At 38.2% G+C, this 15,747-nt stretch overlaps 1 protein-coding gene across 2 annotated transcripts in view; it reads right to left on the bottom strand.

The window, feature by feature from the left end:
• Sin1 (SAPK-interacting protein 1) overlaps positions 1–15,747 on the bottom strand; it is a 214,920-nt gene that overhangs the window by 162,622 nt on the left and 36,551 nt on the right. The window contains exon 1 of one of the 2 annotated variants that reach the window (XM_067140980.2): positions 2,971–3,070. The exons of the other annotated variant lie outside the window; for it this stretch is intronic. The gene's annotated coding sequence lies outside the window, so the exon portion shown is untranslated. Of the gene's footprint in view, positions 1–2,970; positions 3,071–15,747 lie in introns of those variants that run through there. 2 annotated transcript variants of the gene reach the window in all.

Here is a 15,747-nt window from a genome sequence, read left to right as displayed (position 1 = left end):
AAAACATATGACTTAATTGAGCAGCTTGTCTCCTTTCTCCCAAGTCTCCTCAGCCCAAACTTTGCAACATTTTTGTAACGCTACTCTTTTTTTCGGAAATCACCCAAAACAAATAGAGCTGTTTTTCTTTGGATTTTTTCCAGTTCTTGAATCAAGTAATCATGGTGAGGGTCCCATACACTGGAATCATACTCTAGTTGGGGGTCTTACCAGATACTTATATGCCCTCTCCTTTATATCTTTACTACAACCCCTAAATACCCTCATAACCATGTGCAGAGATCTGTACTCTTTATTTACAATCATATTTATGTGATTTCCCCAATGAAGATCTTTCCTTATATTAACACCTAGGTACTTACAATGATCCCCAAAAGGAACTTTCATCCCATCAATGCAGTAATTAAAACTAAGAGGACTTTTCCTATTTGTGAAACTCACAACCTGACTTTTAACCCCGTTTATCATCATATCATTGCCTACTGACTATCTCACAACACTATCGAGGTCATTTTGCAGTTACTCGCAATCTTGTAACTTATTTATTACTCTGTAAAAATAACATCATCTGCAAAAAGCCTTATCCCTGATTCCACTTCTTTACACATATCATTGATAAAAAGGGGTAACTAAATATGTGGGAAAACTCCTGGGATTCGATATAGGACCTGACAACAAGCAGAACATGTTCTATAAACATACGGTTTATTTGCTTTCGTTTCCGCGTTACAGGCATTGTTTGCGGTGTACATAACATAGACCATTTCACTATGCAATTTGGTCATTTGTGTAGGGCACACCGGCCACTCGTGTGTTTCGTCCCTATTCAAGTCTGTGTGCATTTGTTTTGCTTTCAAAGCCAGGTGATGTCAGTTGCTTAGCAAAGTACACACTTCCACACAGGTTTGTTGGAAACGTTCCACTGGATTCAATTCAGCGCATGTGGCTCATGCATGATGGAGCACCGCCTCATTTTGCTCTTGCTGCTAGAGCAATTTTACATCAGCGATTCCCAAACAAATGGATAGGGCGTCAGGGACCGACACCGTGCCCTGCTCGTTCTCCTGATCTCACACCATTAGACTTCTATTTATGGGGTCATTTGAGGCCATTGTGTATGCCACACCTACTCATAACGTGGAATTCCTGCGTCAGCGAATAGAGTAAGGGTGTCAGCAGATACGACAGACGCCTGGAATATGGGAACGAGTGAAACAGTCAATGATGCGGCACTTGGACGCCTGCATTACAGCTCGTGGTACCTATTTTGAGCACCTTGCATAGAGAACTGTATTACACTTTATCAACACAAATGCATAGTGAACTAGTCTGAGTTATGTACACCACAAACAATGCCTGTAACATGGAAACGAAAGCAAATAAACGATATGTTTACAGGACATGATCTGCTTGTTGTCAGGTCCTCTATCGAATCCCCGGAGCTTTCCCACATATTTAGTTACACGCTGTATATAAGAAAACATAAAGGTCCAACAATACTGCCTCGAGGAATTCCCCTCTTAATTATTACAGGGACAGATACAGCTTCACCTACTCTAATTCTCAGAGGTTTTTTTTAGAAATATGGCCACTCATTCAGTCACTCTTTTGTCTAGTCCAATTGCACTCATTTTTGCCAGTAGTCTCCCATGATCTACCCTATCAAATGTCTTAGATACGTCAATCACGATACAGTCCATTTGACCTCCTGAATCCAGCATATCTGCTATATCTTGCTGGAATCCTACAAGTTGAGCTTCAGTGGAAAAACCTTTCCTAAACCCCAACTGATGTGATTTGTCTCTTCTGCTGCAACTCGTCTGATAGACAGGATTACTGCTACGTCCCGTGTAAAACAGCATGCCTGAATATTGGCGGAAAGTAGCTAGGGAGTCAACGATGGGTACTGCAGCTAGTACACTATATACACAGTATAAGAAAACATACATATCCAACAATACTGTCCTGCAGAACCCACCTCTTAAACTCTACTGGATCAGCTAATACTTCACTACCTCTAATTCTATGAGTTCTATATTCTAGAAATTTAGGCACCTATTCAATCACTCTTTTGTCAAGTCCAATAACCCTCATTATCATCAGCAGTCCCCGATGACCTACCCTATCAAAAGCCTTGAGGTCAAGAGCGAAATAGTATATTTGACCTCTTGATCTTGTAAGTTGAGCCTCACTAGAATAACCTTTCCTAAAACTGAACTACCTCCTACCAAACCAATTAGTAATTTTCAAACTTGTCTAATATAATGAAAAAGCATGCTTTTGCAAAGCTTACATGCAACACGTCAAGTTGACTGGTTTGTAATTATTCATTTTATGTTTGAGTCCTGTTGTAGTTATCCATTGCAGCAATTCTTTCCATCATAATCATGAATAAATAAACAGCTGCAACTGGAATAACCAATACCTCCAGTGAGAACACATTCAGAATGTTCTCCTGAAAATGGACATGCGAGTTGTAAAAAATATAGTTATGATTTACTAATCCTGGCAACCTAATCAAAATATTTCTGAAACTTATTTCACAGTCACAGACAGCTTGTAAGTTAAGTATTGTGGAAAACCTAAAATAGTATCCTGGTACCTGGAAACCTCCACATTCTCATCGCAATATACTGCTATACCGTGCAGTCTGTCACATTTGTAACACCAGTTTCTTCTTGCAAAAAGTTTAATATAGCACTAACATATAGAAGGATGGGGAAGTGCTGGGATTGGAAACGTAGCGGCTGTGGCCTTAACTTACCTGGTGTGAAAATAGGAAACCGCAGAAAACCATATTAACCCATTTACCTCACATTTAAATACCATAGGAGTTCACTAAGAAATCACATTTAAATACCGCTCTACGGCCGTCGTCATCACACTATTATTTAGAAAATCATACAAAACCAACCAGTAAATATTCCTTTCGGAAAATTGGCATGCATGATAACGAAGTAATAAACTTACCAATGCCGTTATTTCAGTACGTCTGCTGGGTGTGGTACACCTCAAAACATTCTTCTAAGTGAAGAGCTACGCCACACTTTTTGCACTGCCAGCAACTTTCATTTCTTTTACCCCGGCTGTAGCACACAACACACCTTCTTGTGACTTTTGATTTCTTCTCTGTATGGGGAATACGCATGGGAAAGTGGGCACATGATTTACCTTGTAATCTGGTTGGGGTGGTGCTTGCTGAAGGTCGACCTCGAACCGAGTACTCCGGCAACTGAACAGTCTCTAGTAGCTGCTGTGCAATGCTAGTTCTGAAGTGCGTGTAGCTCGTCTTTCTGTTAGCAGCAATCTTGTGATACACAGTGAAGGAATTGAAAATACACATATCTAGGAGGTAAAAGAATATTTTCCTATACCCTTTCACTGAGCGTCGCATGATGGGGAACAGAGCTGTAACCTGATCCTGAAGGTCAACACCACCCATCCCCTTCTGGTATTCAAGGCCACACTTGGGCTTTATCACTTCTTCCCTCGGGGTTTGTCCTCTCTTTCGTCTGAGTTTACCTGTCCCTGTCATGTCAGCTGATTTGTGTTTAGTGGTGAGAAAGAAAACATCCTTATTATCTTTCCACTTCACACACAACATACTGTTGGCAGCCCACGTCTCATACTCTCCACGTTTTAGTTTCGTCTTACTGATATCGCGAGGCATGTCTTTTCGGTTCTGTCTAACAGTTCCAATTACATTCATCTGCTTGTCGTGTAGCCTTTTGAATAAATCTGGGGAAGAATACCAGTTATCTAACAAGGGTTCACACATGTTGAGCACGTTTGTACTTGCTGGCAGACTTGGATCCGTTACATCATCACCTACATAAATTTTGAAAGACAGACAGTAGCCAGAACTTGATTCACAAATTTTGTAAATTTTTATTCCAAACCTAGAATGTTTAGACCTATTACACTGGACATATGAAAGGCGGCCTCTGAATTTCATTAGACTTTCATCTAGAGCAATGTCTTGTGAAGGTAAATATAATTCTGAAAATTTGGAGCAGAAATGTTGTATTATAGGCCTAATTCTTAGTTTGTCACTACTATCGACTTGTTCATCGTCAACAAAATGTAAATATCGTGAAATTATAATAAATCTTCCCCTGCTCATGGTTTCACGAAAAATAGGAGTGTTTATACACCTGTTTTTACTCCAGTATAACTGTATTCTTGACTTTCGCACTTGTGACATTAGTATAACTAACGCAAAATATACCCTAATTTCGTCGGGTGTAGTCTCAAACCATTTGTCATCGTCTTTCAACATTTTTCTGTCAGGATTGCTCAACTGTTTTGCTGCATATGAATTTGTCTCGACAGATATTTTGTCACACAAAGGGTTCATGTATTCACAAAAAACGGAGTTCAGATAGTGGCTGCGTATCAAACTTTCTCAATAAGTTTTCACTAACCCCACTGTATTCACTAAACTTATGTACAACAGGTTTATTGTCACTTTTTGTCCAGTTCCAGTCAGTCAAGTTAGTCTCTACCGAGGTACGAGCCCGTTTCGAAAGACTCAGCACACCGTCGTTATTTGCATCACTTTCCGCGTCATCAGAACTATTATACGCATCACTAGTACTCGAACTAAAGACTTCAGGGTCTATTTCGTCATCACAAACATCACTGAATTCAATAACACTCTCTAAAACACTATCTATTAGCTTCCGTATTCCTTCTTCATCAACACCAGCACATCTGCTTAACGCCATGATGGCAACTGACAAGAGCGAAATAATATGAAAAAAGATTCTCTTATCTCTTGTTCCGGAAGTGTGTGAGAACCTGGTGAAATGGAAAAAACCGAAGCCACATGTGTAAACTTCAGCTCAGAATGTGTACAAGTGGCATCTGTGGGTTAGTGACTGAACTACACGGATTGATGTACAGCTGTACATCGCCACAAGCAAAGCTCGTCATTTGATTCATATGCCACGAATAACTATGACGAGTTAGGGTCGTCAAATGATGTGATTGGGTTAAGGGCAGATGACAGTAGGATTCAAACTAATCATCTGAATGCATGCTAACAGCTATATGGTCATCATAGGTGACGAGATTCTTTTGGGAGGGATGGGGGTGGTGGTGGTGGTTTCTTCTTTCATTATAGTCAAGTATGCAGCAATGAAATACAATATCAGATTACTGGAAGAAGTGACGAGTAATTAGGGAAATAACAAAAAGGTGCGATAATGATGCTACTGGAAAATGTTGACACTGTGTCAGAACTTACAAATACATGGTTAGCGATACAAAATATGTACAAACATTTACTACAATTAAGAGGTTATAAGCTGTCATGCAATTATTCTCTTATCCCTCAGTGAAATGGCTGTAACTGACAAAAAGTTGACATTCTCTTTTCAAAGAAAGCAATTCCCAACAAGAACTGTTTTTTGTATGACTATTAACAAAGCTCAGGGGCAAACCTTGGTTAAAGTACCCCAAAATTGTCAAAGCCTGTCTTTGAGTGCAACACAGCTGTATGTTGATATTGCTTTTACATATTCTTTAAAACTAATCTAACTTTTAATTGTTCTGTTAATATTAACTTTAAGTCATTACATAAGTGTAAAACCAATGTATGACAGTATGGAACGCTATACAACGATAAAAATGATCTACAAACAAAGTAGAACAATTTAACGATGTTAAAACGTGAATCTATCCATATAAAATAACATTTCCTGACTGACTGATTCATCATCGCCGAGCCAAAACTACAATGGACATAAAGAAATGAAATTTTGGAGATACATTTATATTAGGGTGTAGGTGCTCACTAAGGGAGGATTTTTCAATATTCTGTCGCTAAGGGAGTGAAAAGGGGGGGGGTGAATTTTTAAAATGAGGATATCCGTATCTCATAAACTTAAAAGATTACATACGTAAAATTTGGTACTTGGAATATCCTTTAAAAATAAACACATATTTTTTTGTTTTTGGAAAATCCCATTAGAGGGGGTGAAAAAAGGGGGAAAAGGGGTTGAACACCATTCATAAGGAGACTTTTATCACAAAAACTGAAGATGTTACAGACATGAAAATTGGTATTTGGAATCATCTTTGAAAATAAAGAAAAACGTATTTTTGTGTTTTTGGACAATCCGATGAATAGGGGATAAACAGGAATGACAAAGGGGTGAATTTAAAAAAAGACTATATCTGTAAATTATCTCAGATATATAACATACTACAGATTTGAAAACTGGTATTTGGAATTTCCTGTAAAAGTAAAGAAACAAATTTTTTTTGGAAAATCCACTTAAGGGGAACTGAAAAAGGGGGTGAATTTTTAAAATTAGCATATCTACAGTATATTTCAAAAACTTTACATGTTGCAGACGTGAAAATTGGTATTTGGAATCTCCTTAATAAATAAGGAAAAACATATCCTTTGATTTTAGGAAAAAACCCTTAACGTGGGGGGGGGGGCAGGGGGTGAAAGAATTGAAAAATTAATTGAATTATTTGTATGAGAATATGTATACACAAAAAAATTTAAAAGATGTTACATACGTGAAAACTGGTATTTGGAATCTCCTTTAAAAATAAAGAAACACGCATTTGGGGGGGGATCAACTTGGTAGGAGGGGGGATGAAAACGGAGACGAATTCCTTTTCCGAGGATACATATATCTCCAAAACTGACGAATTTACAGTCGTGATAATTGGTATTTGGAAGCTCTTTTAAAGAAACGGGTACTGTTTGTTTTTGGAAAATTCACTTAGTGGGGAGTGTGAAAGGAAGTGAAAAAAATTGAATTCCTCTCTGGAGAAACTTATATCTCAAAACTGAAGGTTACAGGTATGGAAATAAGTATTTGGAATCTCTGTTAAAAATAAACAAACATGCATTTTTTGGGTAGGGGGTAGGGTGAAAAAGGAGTTGAATTCTTTTCATGAGGATACATATATCTCAAAAACTGAAGATGTTACTGACATGAACATTTGTATTTGGAATTTCCTTTCAAAGTAAAGAAACAGTCTTTGGAAAATCCATTTAAGGGGGTGAATTAATTGAAAAATTAGTTAAATTCTTTGTATGAGGATACTTATATCTCCAAAACTAAAGATGTTACAGATGTGAAAATTAGTATTTGGAATCTCCTTTAAAAATAAAGAAACACACATTTTTGGGAGAAATCGACTTGGGGGCGGAGGCAGTGAAAAAGGAGTTTAATTCTGTTTTATGAGGATACATATATTTCACAACTGAACATATTTCAGTCGTGATAATTGGCATGTGGAAGCTCCTTTATAAATAAAGAAACAAGTATTCTTGGTTTTCGGAAAATTCACTTAAGGAGGGAGGGTGAAAGGATGTGAAACAATTTAATTCTTTTTACGGAGAAACTTTTATCTCAAAAACTTAAAGCTACACACATGAAAGTTTGTAATTATAATCTCCTTTAAAAATAAAGAAACGTGCGTATTTCCGAGGGGGGGAATCAACTTAACGGGCCTGGGTGAAAAAGGAGTTGAATTCTTTTTATGAGGATACTTATATCTCGAAACCTGAAGATGTTAGAGGCATGAACATTTGTATTTGGAATCTTCTTTCAAAGTAAAGAAACACGTGTTCTTTTGTCTTCGGAAAATCCACTTAAGGGGGGGTGAATGAATTGAAAATTAGTTGAATTCTTTGTATGAGAATACTTACATCTCAATAACCAAAGATGTTAAAGATGTGAAAATTGGTATTTGGTATCTACTTTTAAAATAAAGAAACACACACTTTTGGGGAGGGGGGAATCAACTTAACGGGTAGGAAGGGTGGGGGTGGAAAAGGAGTTGAATTACTTTTATGATGATACTTATACCTCAAAACTTAAGATGTTACAGATGTGAAAATTAGTATTTGGAATCTCCTTTAAAAATAAAGAAACACGCATTTGTTTTTTCTTCGGAAAATCGATGTAAAGGGTGTGGGGTTGAAAATAAGTAAATAAGGAGTTGAAATATGTTTATGAGGGTACTTTATCTTAAAAACTGAAGCTGTTACGGATATGAAAGTTGGTATTTTGATTTTCCTTTCAAAATAAAGAAATACGTATTATTTGTTTTCGTAAAGTCCAATTAAGGCGGGAGAGGGGTGAAAAGAAGTGAAGAAGAAGTTGAATTATTTTTATGAGTATACATTTATCTAAAAAGCTGAAGGTGTTACAGATGTACAGACATGAAAACTGGTATTTGGAATCCCCTTAAAAGTGATGAAACACGTATTTTTTGTTTTCGGAAAATCCAGTTAAGGGGCTGGAAAGAATTGGAAAAGTGGGTGAATTATAAAAATGAGTACCAGTATATCTACATTATATGTCAAAAACGTAACATGTTAGAGACAAGAAACTTGGTATTTGGAAATTCCTTAAAAAATACAGGAACATGTACCTTCTTGTTTTCGGAGAAGGCACTTAACGGGGAGTTGAAAAGAAGTGAAAAATAGTTGAATTATTTTTTTATGAGGATACTTATATCTTAGAAACTGAAGAAGTAACAGACGTGAAAATTGGTATTTGGACTCTCCTTTAAAAATAAAGAGACATGTATTTTTGTTTTCGGAAAATACACTTAGGTGGGGTGGGGAAGGACTTATCAAGGGGTTGAATTCTTTTTATGGAGATACTTATGTATATCTAAAAATCTGAAGATGTTACAGATGTGTGGAATAGGTATTTGGAATCTCCTTTAAAGGTATACCTATAGCTATTTCCGTTGCTAAGGGGGTGAAAAATAAATACAAGATTCTACATTTTTAAAATATCCAAAAATCCTCCCTTAACGATCACCTACATTGTAATATAAATGTATCCTCATAATTTCATTTCTTTATGTCCAGCAGTTTTGGCTCGGGTATGATGGAAAACATCTAAGACTGAAGAAAGTAGAAGAAAATATGTGGAGGCAAAGAATCTGACCACGAAAGTAGTGGAGGAAGAAAAGAGGAAAAGCTGGGCCTAATTCACACAGAAATTGAGATGATATGCAGGGCAGCAAGAAATTACTGTACGGTATTTTAAGAAACAAAAAGAGAGATCAAGTAAACACCAGATTTGTGAAGGATGAAGGCGGCATAATATTAACAAAGCCAGAAGAAATAAGAAATAGGGAGAGAGTATTTTCAAAAGTTGCTGAACATGAGAACTAATGACAGTCATTCAATGGACGACCAGGAAAGGCAATTAGTTTTGAAGAAATGGATAAAGAAATTACAATTAATGAAATTGAAATGGCAGTAAGAAAGATGAAGAATGGAAAAACTGCTGGAATAGATTAAATTTCAGTTGAGATGATAAAGGCAGCTGGAGCTGTAGGCCTGCAGTGGACATATCGAGTTCTCAGGATTGTCTGAGAGAATAAGGAGGTCCCTGGGGATTGGCAAAAAGGAATATAATCATCCCAATTTTCAATAAAGGCGATAAGAAAGTAATGAAGAACTACAGGTGAATTACTCTGATATCCCATGTTGGTAAGATAATGGAGAAGATACTGGAAAGTAGGATAAGGATGAGGGTTGAAAATCAGAGACAGGAAAATCAGTTTGGTTTCAGAAGTGGAAGGTCAACAATAGAGCCCATTTTCATTATGAGACAACTAATGGAAAAGCAATGGGTGTATGGGAATGATATGGTGATGACATTCACTGACATTGAAAAGGCATATGACAGTGTCCCCAGGACTAAAGTTTGGGACAGTCTGGTGCAAAAAGGAATTGGATAGGGATTAATAAAAATTATCATGGCAATGTACAAGGAATGTTTTAGTTGCGTGCAAACACAAGTTGGCAGGACAAGTTGGTTCAAAATCATTAGTGGGCTGAGACAGGGAAGTGTTCTAACACAAAATTTTTTTTTTGGAAGCTGCTTTACGTCGTCGCACCGACACAGATAGGTCTTGTGGCGACTATGGGATAGGAAAGGGCTAGGAGTGGGAAGGAAGTGTCCGTGGCCTTAATTAAGGCACAGCCCCAGTATTTGCTTGGTGCGAAAATGGGAAACCACAGAAAACCATCTTCAGAGCTGCCGACAGTGGGGTTCGAACCCACTATCTCCCGAATACTTATCACCAATCCTGTTTACAATAGTAATGGATGACATCATGAAAACAGCAAGAGCAGCATATGGAGGAAGAAAAATGAACATCATGTTATTTGCAGATGATATTGTGGGTTGGGTAGAAGACGACATTAAGGTTCAAAAACAGTTGGATGTGGTGAATGGGAAGATGAAAGAGTATGGATTGAAAATAAGTGTAGAAAAGAGTAAAACTCTTGTTAAGACTAGAGGGGAGAAGGAAGGAAAAGGTCAGATTAGACTTACAGACAAGCCCCTGGAAGTAGTGGAGATGTTCAAATACCTGGGGAGTGAATTAATGGAGAATGCTCGACTGGATGCTGAAATTAGTAAGAGGATTCAAGCTGAAAGCTGTTTCTATCATAGTGAAAGAAACATGCTGTGGGACAAAGATGTGCCAATGGAAGCAAAGGAAACTATGTACAAGATGTATTACGAACCCATAAACTTAAGGAGCAGAAACTTGGACAATGACAAAGAAGGATGAGAGTCAAATACAAGCAGCCAAAATGAAGTTCTTGAGGAGTATGATACAGAAGAGTAGAGAGACGAAATAAGGAATGAGAAAATCTGGGAAGAAATTGGAGTGGAAAAAATGAACAATAGAATAGAGAAGAGCCGACTAAGATGGTTTGGGCACATAAAGCGAATGAGTGCTGAAAGAATGCCAAAAAAGGTGATGGAAATACAAATGCAAGGAAGGAGAGGCTGTGGACGACCACGATTGAAATGGAAGGACACAATCCAACGCAGTATTAAAGAAAGAAACCTGGACTGGGACACAGTGTTGGAGGAGGAGTGGTGGAAAGATCGAAGAAAGTGGAGAGGAACCATATTTGCCCCTACTCGGCTACAGCTGGATAAAGGGAAATGATGATGATGATGATGATGATGATGATGATGTCGACTTCTTGACACAAAAGTTATTAGCTGAAACTTTCCAAATTCACCAAATATAAGCACATCAAAAAGAAGAGGCACATTATCGAAGAGATTTCTTGGCTAGTTAACACAGATGTTTACATGCACTCTGTCAATAAAATGGTGCACTTCTAAGCTCTAACTCTTAGAGAGCGGTATTTAATATGTTAAATCCCATAACAGGTTGCCAGTGAGCGGAATTTAATACATTAGATCATCAGAGATCCAGAGGTACCGGAGCATGCAGTACTTAAATAACTCAATAGATGGCAGTAAAAGACACTTTTAGGTCTGGCTGAAAGGGGAATCCTGGAACAGTGTCTTCTCAGTGCAAGAGAGACTCAAGAACAAAACAGCTGACAAATGGACTGACGTGAGTAACATAGATCCAGAACGTTCAAATACCATTCCGATATACAATATTAATCGCTATTTTTTTCTTTTGCTAGTGGCTTTACTTCGCACCGACACAGATAGGTCTTATGGCGACGATGGGATAGAAAAGGCCTAGGAGGTGGAAGGAAGCGGCCGTGGCCTTAATTAAGGTACAGCCCCAGCATTTGCCTGGTGTGAAAATGGGAAACCACGGAAAACCATCTTCAGGGCTGCCGACAGTGGGATTCAAACCCACTATCTCCTGGATGCAAGCTCAAAGCCGCACGCCTCTAACCGCACGGCCAACTCGCCCGGTACAATATTAATCAAGGACCAATTTTACCTTCATACTTTGACATGGCGACCAAGCCTATAGAGTACTTTTCACTAATTTTTGATACCAAAATTGTTAACATACTACACCAGGAAACAGTAATTCAGGGTAACAAACTGAAACAAAAGGCAACACCTCCAACTATAGCTCATTCCATGTTAAGAAAACAGTATTGCTCTTATGGCAACAGGGTTGCCATATCAAATGGTTCTGCTCAACGCCACCACGGGAAAACGGCGGCACATAAACTTGTGAAATTCAGTATTTAAGTTCAAGACAAAAAGCGGAAGAAACTACGCTACAAATTAATTTTATGAATTAAAGGGAATGGGGGATTTACAGTGTCTATTTTTGGTTTGTACAGAATCAGATGTAAATTACGGCACATAAAAAACCTCAGCAATGAAGTGTGAAGCAAATTGGGGGAGAGACAAATAATTGTTATGGGCAGAAAGGGTGAGGGATGCATTTAAATGCATTTAATCATTTTTTCCAGGCAATAAAGGCTAGAAAACAGATGCAACAAATAAATACTGTAGATGACTTCACTACAGAAGTGAGCTGCTGGTGGTTCACAGAGTGAGGGACTACACGAGGCTTGTACCAGAGGAACACAGAAGAAGGAAAATGAAGGAAGGCAACGAAACGATAGCTGTTCCTGCCATTGTGATTCCTCCCTACAAATGTATTTATGAAAAAGAGAATCTTATGTAGTTATTTTAATAATTCGCAGGCAAAAATGCCTCATACCTTTTATCTACCTTTCATAATGCATTACAAGGTACAGTATAATATCCCTTAATCACGAGGAATTATGGGTGCCTCAGAGGGGGTGCCGTAAGCTACAAATTAATTTTATGAATTAAAGGGAATGGGGGATTTACAGTGTCTATTTTTGGTTTGTACAGAATCAGATTTAAATTACGGCACATAAAAAACCTCAGCAATGAAGTGTGAAGCAAATTGGGGGAGAGACAAATAATTGTTATGGGCAGAAAGGGTGAGGGATGCATTTAAATGCATTTAATCATTTTTTCCAGGCAATAAAGGCTAGAAAACAGATGCAACAAATAAATACTGTAGATGACTTCACTACAGAAGTGAGCTGCTGGTGGTTCACAGAGTGAGGGACTACACGAGGCTTGTACCAGAGGAACACAGAAGAAGGAAAATGAAGGAAGGCAACGAAACGATAGCTGTTCCTGCCATTGTGATTCCTCCCTACAAATGTATTTATGAAAAAGAGAATCTTATGTAGTTATTTTAATAATTCGCAGGCAAAAATGCCTCATACCTTTTATCTACCTTTCATAATGCATTACAAGGTACAGTATAATATCCCTTAATCACGAGGAATTATGGGTGCCTCAGAGGGGGTGTGTTCACTGCTTGTAGGTCCATAAGAGCAATACTGTTTTCTTAACGTGGAATGAGCTTTAGAAGATGTAGAATCAAAAACAGGTCATCTCCATTACTATCCAATATAAGGGCTTTGACTGGCGTAAATATTAACCCTGGTCTCCACCCCCTTCCTGACATCCAAGACTATTCTTCTCTGTGATATTTCTCTTCAGTGATGAATTTTTGCTCCTCTTCTGGAATTTACATTTTGCCATGCAGAGGGAAATAAACAATTTAGAAAGGGGGAACTAATACAGGGTATTCTAAAAAATCAGGGAGAAATGTATGCTTTTTAAATTCAAATTTATACAAATTTCAGTGGATGAGAATACAGTCTCTTTCAAAAGTAGAATGGCTTTCAAAGTGTATAACCCAAATAAACCAACAAAGTTTGGATTGAAAGTTTTTGCACTTTCAGATAGCACTAACAGCTATCTTTTTAACTTTGAGCCTTATATGGGAAAGACTCAAAAATGAAGATCCCACTGAAGACCACAGAGGTGGATAAGAACTTATGTTCTCTCATAAATAAACCAAATTACCTGCCCTCAGGTTTCCACATATACACTGACTACACTTCACCTCAATTGGCAGGAGAATTGTTCGACATGAGAATGGTAGCAACTGGTACAGTCATACCAAGCAGGAAAGGTATGCCAGAAAATATGAAGCCTGCAAAGGTTAAAAAAGTGAAGAAAGGTGATATAGTGAGTTACGGAAAGCACAAATTTTAGTCTTGGCTTGGAAGGACAAGAGGGTGATATGTATGCTCAGCACAGGTCACTAAAGGGACAAAAATGAGGTCACAGATGTCCCTTTGAAATTTCCTAATAAACCTTCAACTTCCAAGCCAAATCAAGCACTAATTTACACCAAACATTTGGGCAGGGTAGACAGAACCGACCACTATTTAGCCTCTCATCCATTCTTGAGGAGACCGCACAAAGGGCACTGAAAGATGTTCTTTTGGCTTTTGGAGATATCCATAGTAAATTCATATTTGTTATACTCTATGGTACAGAAGGAAGCCAACAGAATTCCAATCAAACACAAGGCATTTAGAAATCATCTAGTTGAATCCCTGGTGGCAGAACGAATGGCCACATGCAAATATTCAGAAAGATCCAGCAAGTGACAGACATCAGGAGGCCCATCAAGTGAGAGATTGAATGGGATGCCCCATTTAATGGATAATAGGGACCAGAGAACTAGTGCATTTCCTTGCATCCATCCTCACAAATGTTTCAAGATCTTCTCACGTCATAAACTGTGGAAATTTCTACAATCTGGTATCAGTGTCCTGATAGAAATATGCAACTAAATTCTATCTCAAGTGTAAATATCTAGTAATAGTGTAGAAAGTTATTACAGGAGTACCATAATTGTGAAAGTTTTCACCAGTGATAACTTCATGACTAATAACTTATTTGTGGGATGACTCATGCATTGTATGCACTAGCATGCAGCTGCAAAAAAAAACATACATACCTGCATCATCATTAGAGACCATTATGCCTTTCAGCGTTCAGTCTGCAAGCCCCTGTGAATTTACTAAATGTCGCCACAATCCTCTATTTGCAACTAGTGCTGTGGCCTCATTTAGTTCTACACCCCGTATCTTTAAATCGTTAGAAACTGAGTCTAATCATCATCGTCGTGGTCTCCCTCTACTTCTCTTACCCACCATAATAGAGTCCAATATTCTCCTAGGTAACCTATCCTCCTCCATTCGCCTCACATGACCCCACCACCAAAGCCGGTCTATGCATACCGCTTCATCCATCGAGTTCATTCCTAACTCAGCCTTTATCTCCTCATTCCGAGTACCCTCCTACCATTCTTCCCACCTGCTTGTAGCAGCAATCATCCTCGCTACTTTCATGTCTGTTACTTCTAACTTATTAATAAGATACCCTGAGTCCATACAGCTTTCGCTAGCGGAAAGCAAAGTTGGTCTGAAAACAGACCGATCTAAAGATAATTTTGTCCGGCAGCTGACTTCCTTCATACAGAATACTGTTGATCGCAGAAGTGAGCTCACTGCATTAGCTTTACTGCACCTTGATTTAATCTCACTATATTTCCATCCTGGGAGAACACACATCCTAAATACTTGAAATTATCTACCTGTTCCAGCTTTGTATCACCAATCTGACATTCAATTCTGTTGAATTTCTTACCTGACATCAATTTAGTCTTCGAAAGGCAAATTTTCATACCGTACTCATTGAACCTATTTTCAAGTTCCAAGATATTAGACTGCAGGCTTTCGGCACAATCTGCCATTAAGAACAAGCCATCAGCATAGGCCAGACTGCTTACTACGTTTCCACCTAACTGTATCCCTCCCTGCCACTTTATACCTTTCAGCAGATGATCCATGTAAACTACAAAACAAGACTGTAAAAGATTACAGTCTTGTCTAACCCCTGTAAGTAACCTGAACCAAGAACTCATTCTACCTATCAGCCCAATTGTCAACTTACATGCCTTTGATTGATTTTTACCCTTAATCCCATAGTCCCCCATTATGGTAACCATATTTTCCCTCAGTACCCTCTCATATGCTTTCTCTAGATCTACGAAACATAAACACAACTGCCTATTCCTCTGGAACATTTTTCATAC

Source organism: Anabrus simplex, chromosome 2 (genome assembly GCF_040414725.1).
Source record: "Anabrus simplex isolate iqAnaSimp1 chromosome 2, ASM4041472v1, whole genome shotgun sequence".
Lineage (NCBI taxonomy): Eukaryota > Metazoa > Arthropoda > Insecta > Orthoptera > Tettigoniidae > Anabrus > Anabrus simplex.
Note: the sequence above shows the minus strand (reverse complement) of the source record. Positions and strands in the feature narration are given on the sequence as shown.